The following is a 16,970-nucleotide window of genomic DNA, read 5'->3' as shown; positions in this document are numbered from 1 at the left end:
AGAAGACTACTCATGAAGTGGGAATAATCTATGTGTTTGTAATATAAGAACAAAATGTGTCAATAAGTTTTTTTGAAAAAATTGTATCTTCATGTACAATATTAACACCCCAATTTCTTTTTAGTTATCCTTTTTTTTTAAAAAAAAGGTGTCATCTTCCAGGGTCATACTCCAGTAATAAATCTCTTCCCACAAAAACTGTTATACCTATGTTGTCAAATTTGCTTTCTGTCAATAGTATCTCTAATTCGCTTTGTTGTAAGTTGTAGTCTATGCTTATGTGAATCTGAATCCATGGATTTTATTACTCCCATCCTGAATTTTTGCTCCTTTGGACTTTTGAGTGCTTCATCTGCTATTTCTCTTTCTATAGTTTGATGTATGTACATAGGTAGTTTTCTCCCTTCTTCCTTTTCATTTTTGAGCCCTTTTGATTATGTAATGAGGATTTGATAGATGTGTCAATTCCATCATCTTGCTATAGAGGACTGGTAAGAATGCATTTGTCTGGAGAATTGCAAATATATTTATAACAAGAGTCTGGTGCATATGCAGACCCCAACAGCTTGTTAAAATGGCATCTCCACATGGAAGATGCAGGGCTACTTTGAGAGAATAGTTATGATATGTGAGGGAAGTGCATACTTGGATGCTCTCTAACTTGTTACAATTGGCCTACCATCTGGTTGGGAGGCTTCAAAGCTTATCCTTCCCTTTATAGCATGGTTCTCTCATTGTATTATAGGACTGAAGGAGTCATTTCACTCCCCAAAAGCAAATGCATTGAAGAGATGGCCAGAGCTTTTTCTGAAGATGCTAATATCTATACAGTCATTCAAAAAAGGCTCCTCCCAATCATGCTGTAGGCAAATTGGAACCAGAATATAGAATATCCACACATTCATTTCACTCACACATCATCACAATTTTCCTAGAAACTAGTGTGGTCCCTGTGTGGAAGATGTGTTAGTGAGCTGATCAGATATGGTATGCAATAGATACCCATCATAACTGGATTTATGATGCTTCAAGAAAAGACATTTTTAGCAGTCTTCTTTAGTTTTACTCTATCTCTGGGCCGGAGTCTATATTTTAAGCTATATGTGGAAATCCAAAACCCATTCTCAGATACCATCATATTCATTAGGTAGTCACTTCCCATAGGATTAATAATCACAGATTTATGATTTTGAGCTAGATAGGACCTTAGAGATCATTCAACTTTGCCCCTTATTGATGTTTGTGTCTTGTCTCAGGTCACAGAAAAAGTAAGTAGCAGAATCTAGATCTAAATTCAGGTCCTCAGTGCCAGATGTTCTTGAGACTACACTATAGTATAACCTAGCAAAAATGAGTTAAAAAAATATTATTCCAGGCTAGGCCCCTTTCCTTTTTCTTTTTTAACAGTACTGCTGAAAGGTTAGGACAGGAGAAGGAGATAGACATAGTGTGCCTAGCTTTCAGTGAAGTATTTGATCAAGTCTCTTAAAAGGAACAAAATAGATAAAATTGGGAGTAGTATTTCATGTATAAGCTTTTTATAAAACAGCTTTCAATAAGAAAAAAATTCAAAATAGCAAAAATGATCTTTGATCACATTTAATTAGCTCAACATGATTCATTGAAATGATTTTGGTGCAAAAATTCCAGAAACATATTTAAGATGATGATGATATTGATGGTAATAGTAAAATCCTCTGCCCCCTCCTCCTCCTCCTCCTCCTCATCATGATAGCTAGTATTATGTGTCAGGCACTGTGCTAAGTGTTTTACAAATATCTCATTTGATCCTCACAACAACCCTAGGAGGTAGGTGCTATTTTTACCCCCGCTTTTTATAGTTGAGAAAACTAAGGCAAACAGAGGTTAAGTGACTTGTTCAAAATCACACAGCCAGTAAGTGTCCTAGGCTGGATTTGAACTTAGGTGTTCTAACTACAGTCCCAGCACTCTATCCACTGTGACAGCTAGCCACCTTTATTGGCAGATATAAATAAAGATGAGATGTTTCAGATGTGTTTGTTAGGTATTCACTATATGTCAGGAACTATGTTAAACAGTAGGGATACAAAAAAAAAAGGGTAAAAAGAAGCTTGTCCCCATCCTCTAGGCACTCACATTCTAATGAGGGACATTATATGTAAATCTCCATATACATACAGGCAATGTAGGGAATATATTGAATCTTAGAGGGAAGGCACTAGCAGTCAGGAAAACCAGGAAAGGTCTTTTGTAGAACGCGGACCTTAAGCTGAGTCTTAAAGGAAACCAGGGATGAGAGTGGCAGATTGGTACACACAATCTCAAGTGATGTACTTTGAAGTTAGAATACATACATGAATCAGTGCAAATTAATGTTTCAATTCCAAATTTCCTGCTTCAGGTTTACCCTGGTCCTTTCTTTGCTTTAAATCAAAACTCTTATTCCTAAATCTGTTGGATTTTAAGCAATTTGATTAATTAGGAATAGGAATTACTTATAATTTTTAAAGGAATTTGTTAACATAAAGAGACCCCTGGCATGTTTGATGGAGAGTAGGTCTTGGAGACAGGGAGATATGGGTTCAGGTGTCTGATGCATATTGATGTGAAACTCTGGATAAGTCTCTTTGCCTCTTAGTGCTCTAGGCAGCTCTTGAAGACTAAGCTGCTGGAAGTGTTGATTTGCATTCATGGAAGGGGTCTCCTAAACTGAGAGTTCTCTATACCAATGAAACCATAGGCTCAGTCTCTATCACTATAGTTTGTGAGCCAAGAACTTAGTAATTCTTTTCTTATAGTGTTTTGTTTGAATATCTTTTAGTATAAAATAAAATTCATAAAACTGATTATATATCCTTATTCCCTAATTTTCTATTGATTAACTCATGTCTCCAGTTATGAAATTTATAGGTTATAGAATGCTTATCAAGAGCTATATTCCCCATGTAATATGGAGTTTTACTATAACATAAAATATTTCCTATAGCTGTTTTTATTTTCCCAAGATTTTCCAGTAGAGTAATATTATCAATTGCTCTAAAAATAAATTTAAAAACCAGTCATCTTAGTGAATGAGTAAACTTTAACCAATGACCTCCTATTATTTTACTAGCTTTTAAATTCATTACATTAAGAAGCTAGATTCCATTTCCCTCACAAAACAGAAATAGATTCTATGAAAATGTTTACTAGGAAATCACTTTTGAAAATAACAATTCTGTTTCAAACCTATTTTATTCTCAATTTAGTTTTAGTCTCTTGTAATCTTGACTTCAGCAAAGTGCATGTAACTACAACATAAAAAAAGATACTGATATCAAATAAAAAAGGCTAGGGAGTTAGGTACCCTCTAATGTCTGATGAATATCTGGTCACTGGATCCAGATGGCTCAGGAGGAGAGAGTGAGGCTGATGACCTTGCACAGCCCTCCCTTCCTCAAAACAAAGTTAAATGCAAGTCATGTCATCATTTCTCTGATATCATGGTCCTCTTCAAAAACGAAGGATGAACACAGCCTTTGACTAGATTGAGCTGCCTGAATGAGGGCCCAGCTAGCTCATCTTCTCTCTCAGCGCCTCTTTCTCCTCCTCCTTCTCTCCAAAAGAAGGTAAATTTTGATGGCCAGAAGCTGCCTCGTTAACTTGGGGTTTACTGGCTAGATTTCTTTCTTTCTTTTGTTTTTTCCTTCCTTCCTTCCTTCCTTTCTTCCTTCCTTCCTTCCTTCCTTCCTTCCTTCCTTCCTTCCTTCCTTCCTTCCTTCCTTCCTTCCTTCCCTCCTTCCTCTTCTAAAATGAAGGATAAACACAATCAAATAAATAAGTATAATTATAGTATTAAATCCATAGATCAAAATTTTCCTTTTAAAATTGAATATGTTTCCATAACTTGAGTATGACTTCAAGTTTCCTATACCTCGTTGTGTTCAAATGCCTTTGAATCTCACAATATTATTGTCCTTTCTACCCTTTTAAATTTTTTTCTTTGTTATTTTTGGACAATTGAGTTATCTGGGAATCAGATACATAATTAAAAGTAGAATATCCATTGCTGAGATGGCATCAATGTCAGTGAAGAAATATGTAGGTTATTTATACATCAACAGAGCTTTGTCTAAATGTAGCTAAATGAAGAGAGTTCAAGAGATATTTTGGGAATGTTGCCCAGGCTCTCCTCAAGGGATACCTTGATTCCTGCCTGCAGGGGAACAAGAGAATTGGTCATGATGTTGATCACTCTATTTTACTCAGTACCTGACAACAATTATATCTATCTGTTTTCCTAAATATTTCAATTATTTATATTTCAATGATTTTTCAGTATTTCAATTTTTTTAGGTTCAAGCTACTTTCCTGATCATTCCCTTGTAAAGAGGAAAGGGTATGCCAAACCATATCCAGAAGCTTGCTCCTTTGTTATAAAATGCTAGATATATGAGACCAACAATATAAAAGACCTTGTCAGGGATTTTGTAGAGGCAATTCCTCCTCTTCATGTAGAGGTGGAACTAGATAATGCCTAAGAATTTAAGATTTTATGAAATTGATTAAGACTGGGAATGTTGGATATTTCTACCTTATCCTCTGATAATGAGGAAAAAGTCCAATAGTTTTTTTTTTAATACAGTTGATGCTACCAATATAAAATGAATAGTGAATAAAAACCCATTTATCCAAGCACATAACAAACATAAATGAGGTAAATTATATAGATTAGAATACACCAGACAATACAGAAAATTGATGAACTTTACTCCTCAGAGAGATACTTCAATTTGCTCCAAAAAGAAAGGACCCACTCTCACCCAAGGAAATTCCTTGTAGCCTTTAGGGAGATAAGCTTGAAATTAGGGACATGCTGAAAATCTGGTCTTCTCCTACATGTCTGCCTTCCAGTGGTCTGTTCTCTTTGTAGGCCTTTCAAAGCAGGAACGGAAAAAATAAACATTGGTCCTCTTATACTAGCTCTGTAAGCAGGCACACAGTGAAAATTATCATTTTCTCTACCAATGAAAAGAGTCTTATGCAAATGTTTCAAACCTGAACCTGGGTTACACACATTAGACCACAGTGCTTCAATTCAGACATATACAAAGTTGTTTTCCCCCCCAAATCAATTACCCAACCAACTGCAAATGGTATACATACAAGATTCTCACCCAATAAAGGACTGTCTTGTAAGTAGCAGCTAGGATAAAAATCTAAACATTCTATGTATGAGGAATTATACAATCTGCTATAATCTGGGGAGATTTAGTCTCCTTCATTTGGGCTTTAAATTCTAATAGTTCTTTTATACAAAGATCTAAAGATCATTTAAATTAAAATACACAGTTCTGACAGCTGAAAGTAATTTAAATGAGGCAAAATATTTTCCATGGACTGTTATCTATCTTAAATAACAATCTTAACCCTGTTGGAATATTTTGTCTTTGGTCAAAAAGAAGACTATGTATTCATATCTGAAGATGTATATTGCACTCCTAAAAGAAATCAGATAAAAGAAGTCACAACTTCACCATCAGTCAGAGGGCACCTTGTATCTTGATACTGCATTTAGGAAATGCCATCAGTTTTTCCCTCTGGTTGTCTACCTTTCTGAACTGCCTTATAGAAAACGATTTAATTTGTTCAATGTACTTGGTCCCTGAGTCTGATATCACTGAAAAGTTTTCCCATAAAAGGACTGTACTCATTATTTTTGGCCTCCACAAGGCAGAATTGGGAGCGCTGAATAGAATTTGTAGATAGATTTTTGACTCCATGTTAGAAAATATCTTTCTGACTTTTAAAGCTGTCCAAAAGTGGAATATTTACCTCAACAGGAGGTAGGTTGCTAGAACTGGAGGTTTTCTAGTGGAAACTTGATGTCAGCTTCCCTTGTCAGGGATTTTGTAGAGGGGATTTCTGCTATTCATGTAGAGATAGAACTAGATAATGCCTAAGAATTTAAGATTTTATGAAATTGCTTAAGACTAGGAATGTTGGATATCTCTGCCTTATCCTCTGATAATGAGGAAAGAGTCCAATATTTTTTTTTAATACAATTGATGCTACCATCATGGAATTATTTTAGGATCTTGATGAATGTCTTTGCTCAGATAAATTTGCTTGTTTCTAGAGCACAGACTTTGTGGTGATGTCCAACTTTCATAATAACAATAAATTAATGTTGTATCCTACTTTAATAATTTTAGTCAATTTATATAAATCTCCACTTTGAGGAAGGTCCCAGGCTACCCATCTTCATCCTTCTCCTAGCTCGTCTTAAACTCTGGACTTTGCCACTATGCCTAGTTGCCTTCTCACCCTGTAAGTTCCCTTAGCCTTAGTAGCTTCTCATCCTGGAATGTCCCCCTACCTCTGTGATCCCCTTCTTTCATTGGTAAGTTCCTCCTGGAATTTCCATTTGAAGGAATTTTCTAGATCAATCATTCTCCATTCCTCTCCTGTCTCTACTTCTGTTTCTCCAGATCTCACTAACATGTTTAGTTATCTCCTTCTCTGCCCTCCCTGATTCATTCAGTACTTTTTTATGTGTTGTCATCCCCCACATGTAAATAACTTAAGGGCATGGACTGCCTTTCTTTTTGCTTGTATCTCTATCACTAGACTTTTAGAATTGATTTACAAAAAATAAAAACTCAATAATCACTACCTAAAAGTAATAATAAATAGGAACAGTAACATGGTACAGTGGATAAGCACTGCTCCTGGAGTTGGGAAGGTCTGTGTTCAAATCTGGCCTCAGACACTTACTAGCTGCATGAAACTGGGCAAGGCACTTGACCCCTGTTTGTCTCAGTTCCTCATTTGTAAAATGGGGACACATGGGAGAAGATAATGCCAAACTACTCCTGTATCTTTGTCAAGAAAACCCTCCAGACAAAAAATCATGGGGTAGAGTTGGACCTGATTGAGTGACTGAACAACAACAAATAATTATAATTACACGTTTTATAGCACCTAGGGTTACAAAGTGCTTTCCTCATACCAACTTGGTGAGAGAGGTGGTGCAAGTAAGATTATTTCCATTTATAGTGGAAGAAATAGGCTAAGGTTTCTCCCATCTCTAAATCTATTAGGCTTAGAGAAATTTAGTGAGATGATGATGACGATAATGAAGATGATAAGGATGATGAGGAGGATGGTTCAAATGTATTACACTGCTTTAAGTTTTACAAAACACTTTATATACATTGTTTGAGGCATCATATTGTAATAAATAAAACATTGGACTTGGACTCAGGAAAGTCTTCAAATCCCACTTCAGACACTTATTAATTATATAATCCTGGGTAAGTCACATAACCTTACTAAACCTCAGTTTTCTCATTTATAAAATGAGGGGATCGGATTTGATGATTTCCAGGGCCACTTCCTTCTCTCAATCTATGATCTTTTGATCTTCATGACAATCCTGTAAGGTAACTGCTACCAATCAATCTTTAAAAATTATTTATCAAATGCCTATTACATGCCAGGAATTGTATCAGGTCCTGGAGATTCAAAAAATGAAGCAATTCTTGCTTTTAAGGACCTTGTAGTCTCTTAGAGGAGACTCTGTACACATTAGCATAGATAATATAAGTACAAGATAATTTGATGAGGGCAGGCACTGGCTGCTGGAGGGATTGGAAGAGACCTCATTTATGAGGTAGCATTTAGCTTTGAAGGAAAGTAGAGGTTCTAAGAACCTAGAACTTAGAGGTTCTAAGAACCTGAAACTTAGAGGTTCTAAGAGGTTGAAGCTAGAAGAGAATGCATTCTAGGCATATGAGACAATCCAAGCAAACAGGTGGAGAATAATATCACATATGGGGAAAAGTAAGATGGACAGTTGGTCTGTATCATAGAAATGTGATGAAGAAAAATTTATAATAAGTTTGTAAAGGTAATAGAAGCCAGGTTGTGAAAGGCTTTAAAATGCCAAAGAGAGGAGTTTATATTTGATCCTAGAGGTAAAAGGGAGTCAATGGCATTTGTTGAGTAGAGGAGAGAGAGTCTGACCCATTCTTAGGTACATGGCAAAAGATCAAACTAATAACCAAATTTTACATTTTCTTAGTGTGTGTGTCCTGTTTCTAGGCAATTGTGGTTATCACTACTTTATAGATGAGGAATCTATGGCTGGGAGAGTTTATATACCTATATCTTATACCTAAGGCCATAATTGAGCTCTAGTCTTCCCAACTTCAAGTCAACATTTTATTTACTATTCCGTGTTGCCTTTCCTACAGTCCCATACTAAAGGACTGTTGAAGGTGGACCTTGATTCTAAGTCTTTGGATTTCAGGTCCAGTACCATCACTGGCCATGGTGCCTCTCAAAGTACATAAGTAGTTCTATATTCACCTTACAAAACAGAAAGCAGCTTTCCTTTACATGATACATTCTCCACATATTCTTTAAATGTGATCTGATTACACAGAGCTCTTCTGGGATATAAAACCTATGTAAGCACATAAGTACTACACAAAGGACAACTGTAACAGAGCTTGTAGCATCATTCTTTGATTATTATAAAGTAAACATCATAAAATGAGAGAATACAACTCTGGAGCTCAAAATCCTGAGTTCTGAGAGGAATCATTCAGAAATCAGGACAAGGAAAAAATCCAAGTCAAATAGTTACATAATAGACAAGGATACAGGGAAGTATTAATCCTGTCATTTCCTCAAGGGCAACTCAGGGTGGACAAAGGAGCTGTATTTTTCCATTTTTCTTCAGTGAAGGAGGAGGAGAAAGAGTGGACGTAATTCTGCTCCATTCTTGTCATTTATATGTTACTACATTATTAATATCCTTCCTATTCCCTGCGACTGAATGTGACTGAATATAAATATATATGATTATATATTTAGATGTAGATATATACATATATTCATCTAGTCATTTAAAATAGATAAATATAGATATGAAAATAGATGTACGTGTAGCATAAAACAAAGTGTTAATAGGAGAAACTAGGGCAAATGATTTCCTTTCTGTGACTTGGGATCTACAATAAGGGTGAATGGGGATAGAATTGATAAGTTCAGTTCTGGTGCCAGAAGGAAATAACCACTGAGAAGAATGTAGAGTGGGTAAGAGTCTAGGTTAATGATGCTGACAAGCCAGGTCAAATTACTAAGGACATCCAAAACCTGGGAGTGTAAGAGAGCTTAGGATAAGAAAACCAGATTGGAATAGAAAGTCAGGGCACCTGAAATTCAAACCCATAGCTAGAGTTGGGCTTAGAAGTTGCCAAAGTGGTTATGGAGATGTTGGGCGGTGGCTGTGGTACAGACTCTAGGGTGACAAGTGGTGTAAAGCACCAGTGCTCAGGGTTCTGCTCCTTCACTTGCAATGGTAGAAGTCAGAGCTGCCTTTTCCTTTTCCCTGAGGTGGCTCAAATCACTTCAGCTCCACTGAAGCCAAGACCAAGGACAGCAGAAGGGGGTGGAGGTGGGACATCCTAAGGCTTTTCAAATGGAGATGGATATCTAAACACAGTGGGTTGGATAGGGAAGTAAGGAGCTATGGGCTGCAGGTTCCAATGGGGTTTCCTTTCTCTGTATCCCTCAGATAGGAGGTTCATTGCAGAGGACCCTTGACAGCCAATGATATCCTGATGATATTAGAGACTTGCTATTATAAGCTCCCAACCCCTACCACTTTGCTTCTCATTGGGATTCCGTAAGATCAGTGGAAGAAGGTGAGTACCTAGGCCACTTAAGGATGCTAAGGCAACCGCACATGTTGCTCAGTGATATTCTTCATCTTGACACCCCTCAATCCATCCCACACTCCCTCACTCACAACCATTCTATCAGGAATCTACTTGGCCTGGGTGCAGTCAGTGAAGAGGCTCTTGCTCCCATTTCCAGAGAAGGTTATGGTCCACTTACAATCTGAATGTTCTCACTATGTCTCTTTCTATAATGTAGCTTCTAACACCATAATAAACACTTTTATGTACTGCTGTAGCAAAAAAAAAATCAATGACCCAGAGTGGTAAAGTTTCTTGGGGAAGTACCCAATCCAATCCCTCACTTTAAGGATAAAGAAATAAAAGTATAGAAAGTTTAACTGACTTAGCAAGGGACATATTGGTAGTTATCCAGGTGGAATTTGAATGCAGGTCCTTCTTACTACAAATCCAGCACCCTCTCAACTACGTCACGCTGATTTTGCATTATCACTTAGAAGCCAGCCTTCAGTGGTGATGAGATTCTTTGAATGTTGTCTCTTCCTAAGATGAAAGAGGCAAAGTTCATTGCATGTCCATACTTGAAGTCTTTTCAAGTCAAAGAACACTGTAGGTGTTTTTATCTGATAGGAAAATAACATGATATTTTAAAAAGAAAAATAATTTTAAAAACATAAGATTTGGGTTTGCATACTGGCTTTGCTACCTACTGTCTGTGTGATCTTAGACATGCCATCTCTATTTCCTGAGTTTTTAAAATTTTTCTACAGAATAATGGGGTGGAACTAAATGATCTCAAAGCACCTTTCTAGTTCTAAATCTTAGGTTCTTTTTTGGGGGGGGAATTGTTTGAAATTCTAGTTTACTACAAGTCATATTATGTTCTTTTGAGAACTAAGAGGACTGAGAGCAGGAATAGATATCACAGCAGCATTTTACTGGAGAATTTTTTGAACATTCTAACTATTATGTCATTTATTGAAGCATGGTTACAACTACATTTGTCATTTTTATTATTTTTATCATTTTACATATTACTAGCACAAATTTAACTCAATAAATCTTTTGAATAATAAATCCTTTTTCCATGTTAGAGCAGGAGACTAGATTATAAAGGCCTGAACCTTAAGAGGGGTGTTAGATAGGAGAGTAGGGAAAAGAAGGTACTGATGAATGTTGGGGACCAGAGAGAGAATAAGTTTGGTGGTCAGGAAAGACATAGTCCCAGCCAGTCTATAAGTGTGGTGGTAAATAAAATATCTGGTTAAGGTAAAAGTCTGTTTACAAAAGCAAACAAGGCAGGGATTTAGACAGAGAGTAATGACCTGAGTCTGATAGCAAAAGGTCTAATGCCAGGTGGATGTATGCATAGAGGAAGGTCAAGAAATTATTGTGGAGGAGAGGAGAACAAAGTATGAATGACTGATGACTTCTATGCAAAGAACAGGCTTGAGACAAAATTCTTTTATGTCAGCAGCTTTCAAGTCATTTCATCTGGGACTACACAGTAGCGTGCCTGTTGTGTAAGGTACAGGCTCTTCAAAGGCACTACATCATCCAAGATATGTCCTTAATTCTCCTATATAATAGGATCATAGATTTCTAGTTAGAAGGAACCTCATGCCAAGCCCCTTATTTTGCAGATGAGGAAACTGGGGCCAAGGGAGGTTAATTAACAAAGGTAGTAAAGGTTAAAGGCAGGGTTTGAACCCAGGTTCTCTCAATCAAAAATCATTGCTCTTCCAACTGTACCAATCTACTTGCCATATACTATTTTTCCTCTGAGAGTAACATTTCTGGCAATGGAATGGGTCTTTGGAGCAGATTCTCTTTGCTAACAAAAATATCATGTCTTCTGATTGACAAAAATAATAGCTCATTTATCATGTAAATGTCATAATGATTTTGTGCAAGTCTGTTAAGTGCTTTTAAGAAATGGAAAGGGGGGGAATCTCTCTTTGCTCTAGAAACTTTTAGTAGTTCATTTGGATGTAATTTTGGAATACCTGAAATTCTCATTTTTTTTTTTACAGATGGAAGAATTAAGGTCCAGAGGAATGAGATAATTCCCAGTGTCACACAGCTGGTAAGTAACTGAGTTAGAATTCAAACAAAGACATTTTGACTCCAAGTTCTTCCATGTTATGCAATCCTTTTATATCTCTGATTAAATTAGAAAGCAATAGTTATCGGACTACTAGATAAGGATAGTTCAGAAACAATTGAAGTTAATAATTCAGTGTTCAATAAAGCTGAGAACAAAAATTACTTGAGGAAGAATCCTCTATTTGACAAATACAGCTATGAAAACTGGAAAACAGTTTGGCAGAAACTAGGTTTAGATCAGCACATTATACTACATACTGAAGGATAAATGTGTTCACAAATGATAACATAGATAATTTTGATTACATGAAATTAAGCAGCTTTTGTACTAGCAGAATCAGTTCATCTAGGATAAGAAGAGAAGTAGTTGAGTATGAAAAAATTGTTTCAACAAATATCACTGATGAGGATCTGATATAAAAGATATGTAGAGAATTAAAACAAGAAACAACAACAAATATAAAACAAAAAACTCAAAGTAAAACAAATACATATATGCATATATAAAACCAAAAGCCATTCCTTAATATATAAATGATCAAAAAGATAAGAACAAGCAATTCTCACAAAAATTGTAAGCTATCCACCATATAAAAGATTGTTTCATATCCCTAATAATAAGGGAAATGTGAATTGCAATAACTGGAATTTCATCTTACACCAGGCAACCCCTTGATAAAGATAATAAAAGATGGGAATAGTAAATGTTGGATGAATTGTGGAAAGTCAGGCACTGTTGGGGAAGGCTGTAAATTGGTCTAATCACTCTGGAAATCAATTTATAATCATGCTAAGAAAGTAACTGAAATGTAGGCACCTTTGACACAGAGTTCCTATTGTTAATCATTTACCTCAAGGACATTCAGTAAGGAAGGAAAGGTATCACATATACTAAAATATTTATGTTAGAACTTTTTGTAGTAGCAAAGAACTGAAGGCAAAACATTTGATCATTAATTGGGTAATGGTTAAACAGACTATTATGATTGTAATGGAATATTACTAGACTATAAGAAACAATGGATATAAAGAATGTAAGGAGGCACTGAAAGACTCACGTACATTTATACAAAGTGAAGCAGAATTGGGAATATAATATATAGGATTATTATAACAATCTAAGCAGAAAAAATAACACAATTGAATGCTGTGTAATTGTAACGATTATGTTGAAAGCCAAAAAAGAGCAATGAGAATGTATCTCCCTCACTTTTTTTGCAGAGGGGGGGAACTACAGCCAATAAGCATAGAATACTATTGGATTTTAATGATATATTTCTCCTATCCTGTTTTCTATTTAATTCTTTTTTCTAAAGATGGTTCTCTGAGTAGGAGGAAAGGGAATATTTATATTGAGGAATGTAAAGTGAGGAAAAACAAAAGGTATTAGTAAAAATTATACACAACATGTATAAATCATATGTGGCACACAGGATAGGTTAGCAATTTTTAAAATAATCAACAGAGTCAATAATCACTTGCTTGTCCATTTTAATTAATTGGACGCTCTTGAAGAGGTTTGTGTGTAGTCATAAAGTCATATTTAATGATCCTGAAATAGTGGAAGAGGTATTCTGGTAGAAATGTCTGGATGGGTGGAAAGAATCACACTGGTACAATTTCTTCTGTGATAATTTGTGGGTAAAAACAGCAAGAAAAAGTTTTGCACATATGGATAAATGATCTTAATTCTGAACTTGACTCTCTTAATAAACTGTGCTTTCAGCCGTGGGATTTTCTATGCAAAACTATTCCAATAATACACATTTTAAAAGGTTAATTGGGTTTTACATTAAAAACTTGCATTTCAAATTTTCATTTAGGGGAACTGACATTTCAAGGTTAGTGTCTTAGGAAATTTTTAAACATTATTTAGAGTAGCTCAGCTTTGACCTGACATCTTGGTCCATTACTTTGGAGAAGGAATGAAACTACAAGGTAATTTTTCAGAAATGTATTTTTGTTGACAGCCCACACCTTATGAAAAAAATTTAGAGAGAGTGCTAAACTTTGAAGCTTAGCCAGTGGGGAGATCTTTTTTTTTCATATGTATCATCTGAAATAACTTCTTGTCTCCTATGTGGCCCCAAGAAAAGTTACCCAAATTGTCTTCGGGGTACTCGGTAGATCCACATGTATTCAAAAATGTGTCTCATAAGTCCCTACAGATACACTTACATTTGCTAGACAATACGAAGACAGGATTAGTTCCAATCGAGGGCATTGTGAAGATCTAATCAGATGATATGTAAAATGTATTGTACAAACATTAAAACACTATGTAATGTTAGTTATTATTATTGTTGGTTTATTTAATTTAGTTTAATTTATTTTATTTTATTATTATTATTGTTAGCTTATTTATTTAATTTAATTTAGTTTATTTAATGAAATACAAATAATAAAAATAGTAATGACCAATCCCTCCCTCCAGTAAACCTGGGGCACACGTTTATCATCATTAGAAAGCATGAACTCAAATAAGGATTATTTATCCAACGACACAGAGTTACCAATATCTCCTGGTGATGTTATCATACTACCCTCCATGGGCTGTTCCCTGATAGGTGCTGCTGTCTGTTGGGCCTGCACTTAATTCTTGCATCATATCTCAGCTGCTCTCTATTGAATGGTGTATCTTTTTTAACTTCTCATCTCATATCCTCTACACTAAGTCTCTCTCCTTTCCACTTGGTGCAATACAATTGTTAGTATTATGGTCTCTGTGGGGAAATAGTCCCTTCTATTAGTTTCTATACTTCATCTTTTTAGAGTCACATGCAAAATGTTCTAAACAGTTCTTCTGAGAACTTGAGCCAGTCTAACGTGGTCCACGTACTCACATATATATGTGATCTCTTGACCTTCTGTGTTAAGGTTTGACCTTACAACAAAATGGCAGATCTCATTCTCTTGTTAGAAGAAAGGGGAAAGGCAAAGAAAACAAGCATTTATTAGGAACTGTTATGTTCCAGGCACTGTGCTCAATGTTTAACAAATAGTATCTCCTTTGATCCTCCCAACAATTTTGCATGCAAATGCTTATATCCTCATTTTACAGTTGGTGAAACTGAGGCAGACAGCTGTCAAATAACTTATCCAAGGTCATAAGCTAGTAAGTCTCTGGATTTGAACTCAGGTCTTCCTGCCTTCAGGCCCAGAATTCTACCCACTGTTCTACCTAGCTATTTAGGAATTTCACATGTCATTGGCACCCTCTGCAACATCCCCTTTGTTCCCCAGCAGGCAGAGACATACATATGTTGTAGACATGAAATACTGCATTTTAAATGCACATCCATCATAAGCAAGAGTCTGAACTCTTGGAACAGAAATATGATTTCAAATTCTTATTCTATGAACAAATATATTTAGTCTGTGTGCACAATACATCATTGTATACATGCATTATATGCACATGCATGCATAATGTATAAATAATATACTTGTAACTATATTTATTGTATATACATAATGTTTATGGAGATCAAATAAATGATAGGAATTTCAGACATTATAAAAGGGGAGGAAAAATTTTGTGGTAGATCTTTCAATATTTGGAATTTTAATTAAAAAAAACAAGAGAGTGGGGACAAGTCACACTAATAGGATCCTATAGTAAATAAAAAAAACCCCTTATCACTACTGGTTTAGGGTTTTTAGCATCAAGAAGTGGAGAGAAATAAGTTAAGAAAGTTTTAGATGAAAGGAATAAGGAGCGCTTTGAAAATACTGGATACCAAAAGGGATGGCAAAAGCAAATAAGATTCTTCTACTGTCATTTTTCTTTAAGATAAGGAAAAGTCTCATGGATCTTGGGAATGCCATTCACTTCTTTCCCCTAGACTAATAAAAATACAAATACATATATGTAATATATGCATGCATATGCATATATGTGTGTTTATATACATGTGTGTGTGCCATCCTGGGAAGAGATTTTAAGTTATCCAGCAAAGTTCTCCCAAAACTTTCATAGAACCTTAGATTGGAAATGCCTGTAAGTTCATTGAGTCCATTGTCCAATCAGTGTAGAGATTTCCTCTACACGGTATCTCTAAAAGATGGTCACGGCTTTAATTTAAATACCTTTGGTGATGGAAAGATTACTATTAGGCAAGCAACCCTTTTATACAGCTCCAGATGTTATAATACTCCCTTTATTGAGCCCAAGCATGACCTCTTCTAGATTCCTGTTATTCCTAGTTCTTTCATCTGGTGCAAGCTCGAACAAATCTAACCTATCTTCAAAATGACAACCTTTGAAACTTCACTTGAAGGTATCTGTCGTTTTCTCTTCAACTCATCTCTAATTTAAATATTCCCAGTTCCTTCAATAAAACCTCGTATAATATTTTCAATTTCTTCTTTTTACAATAATTATGGTGATAATGTTAATGATGAAGAACCAAATAATCATTTCATATTAATGATGGGGAATTCAGTAATCAATTTTACAATCTTATCTAAAAATGAAAGTAGAAAAAGGCTTGGAATATAGTATCCAAACTTGAAGGAACACATGACACAAACAATTAAGTAGCTGGATAAACACAAATGGGAAATCAAAACCAGTTCCAAAGGGTACTACAATTTGATAAAGGAAAACAAACATTTAGGAAACTGTGTTACTGAGCATTAACAAAGAAAAGAGTCATAACTAAAATTGGTCATGCCAAATGGAGCAGAAAAGAGAAACTTGCTGATCATAAGGTTTTGCCAGAATCATTTCCATCCCTTTCCAATATACAAATACATCTCTGGTACCTTGAGAAGGATTAATACCCAGTTTATTCCAAATGACTGATGAAAGGCTCTGGTCTACACATTCTTACCTGAGACCTGAATTGTTCCCTGTTCTCTTTGTCTAGGTTGTTGATATAACCTCAATATGGATATGATCAACATCATGCTGTTCTAGCCATTCAATCAATAATTATGTCACTTTGCTGAAGCATTTTTCATCTTTTTTGAGTTCCTCATTTTCTCCAGCCTGGAAGTACAGTGGCTATTTATGGTCTGACACCACTATTAACTTGCATAGGAACTTTGACCTCCTTCATTTCTGACGAGGACTGACTCATCCCTCTTTAGGTATCTTGGGGCCCTCCCCTTGTTCACCCCCCTCTCCTGGATGCTCACCAGATTTAGTACTGACACAGGACCTGCTTAACCACTGTAACTCAGAACTCC

At 35.7% G+C, this 16,970-nt stretch overlaps 1 protein-coding gene across 2 annotated transcripts in view; it reads left to right on the top strand.

Annotated features, from left to right (window-relative positions):
• The first annotated feature begins 9,553 nt into the window (after positions 1-9,553).
• Positions 9,554-16,970, top strand: part of RGS7 (regulator of G protein signaling 7) — a 699,575-nt gene continuing 692,158 nt past the window's right edge. For both annotated transcript variants that reach the window (XM_072647571.1, XM_072647570.1), the window contains exons 1-2: positions 9,554-9,677; positions 11,705-11,757. The gene's annotated coding sequence lies outside the window, so the exon portion shown is untranslated. The remainder of the gene's footprint in view (positions 9,678-11,704; positions 11,758-16,970) is intronic.

This window comes from Notamacropus eugenii, chromosome 2 (genome assembly GCF_028372415.1).
Source record: "Notamacropus eugenii isolate mMacEug1 chromosome 2, mMacEug1.pri_v2, whole genome shotgun sequence".
Classification (NCBI taxonomy): domain Eukaryota; kingdom Metazoa; phylum Chordata; class Mammalia; order Diprotodontia; family Macropodidae; genus Notamacropus; species Notamacropus eugenii.
Note: the sequence above shows the minus strand (reverse complement) of the source record. Positions and strands in the feature narration are given on the sequence as shown.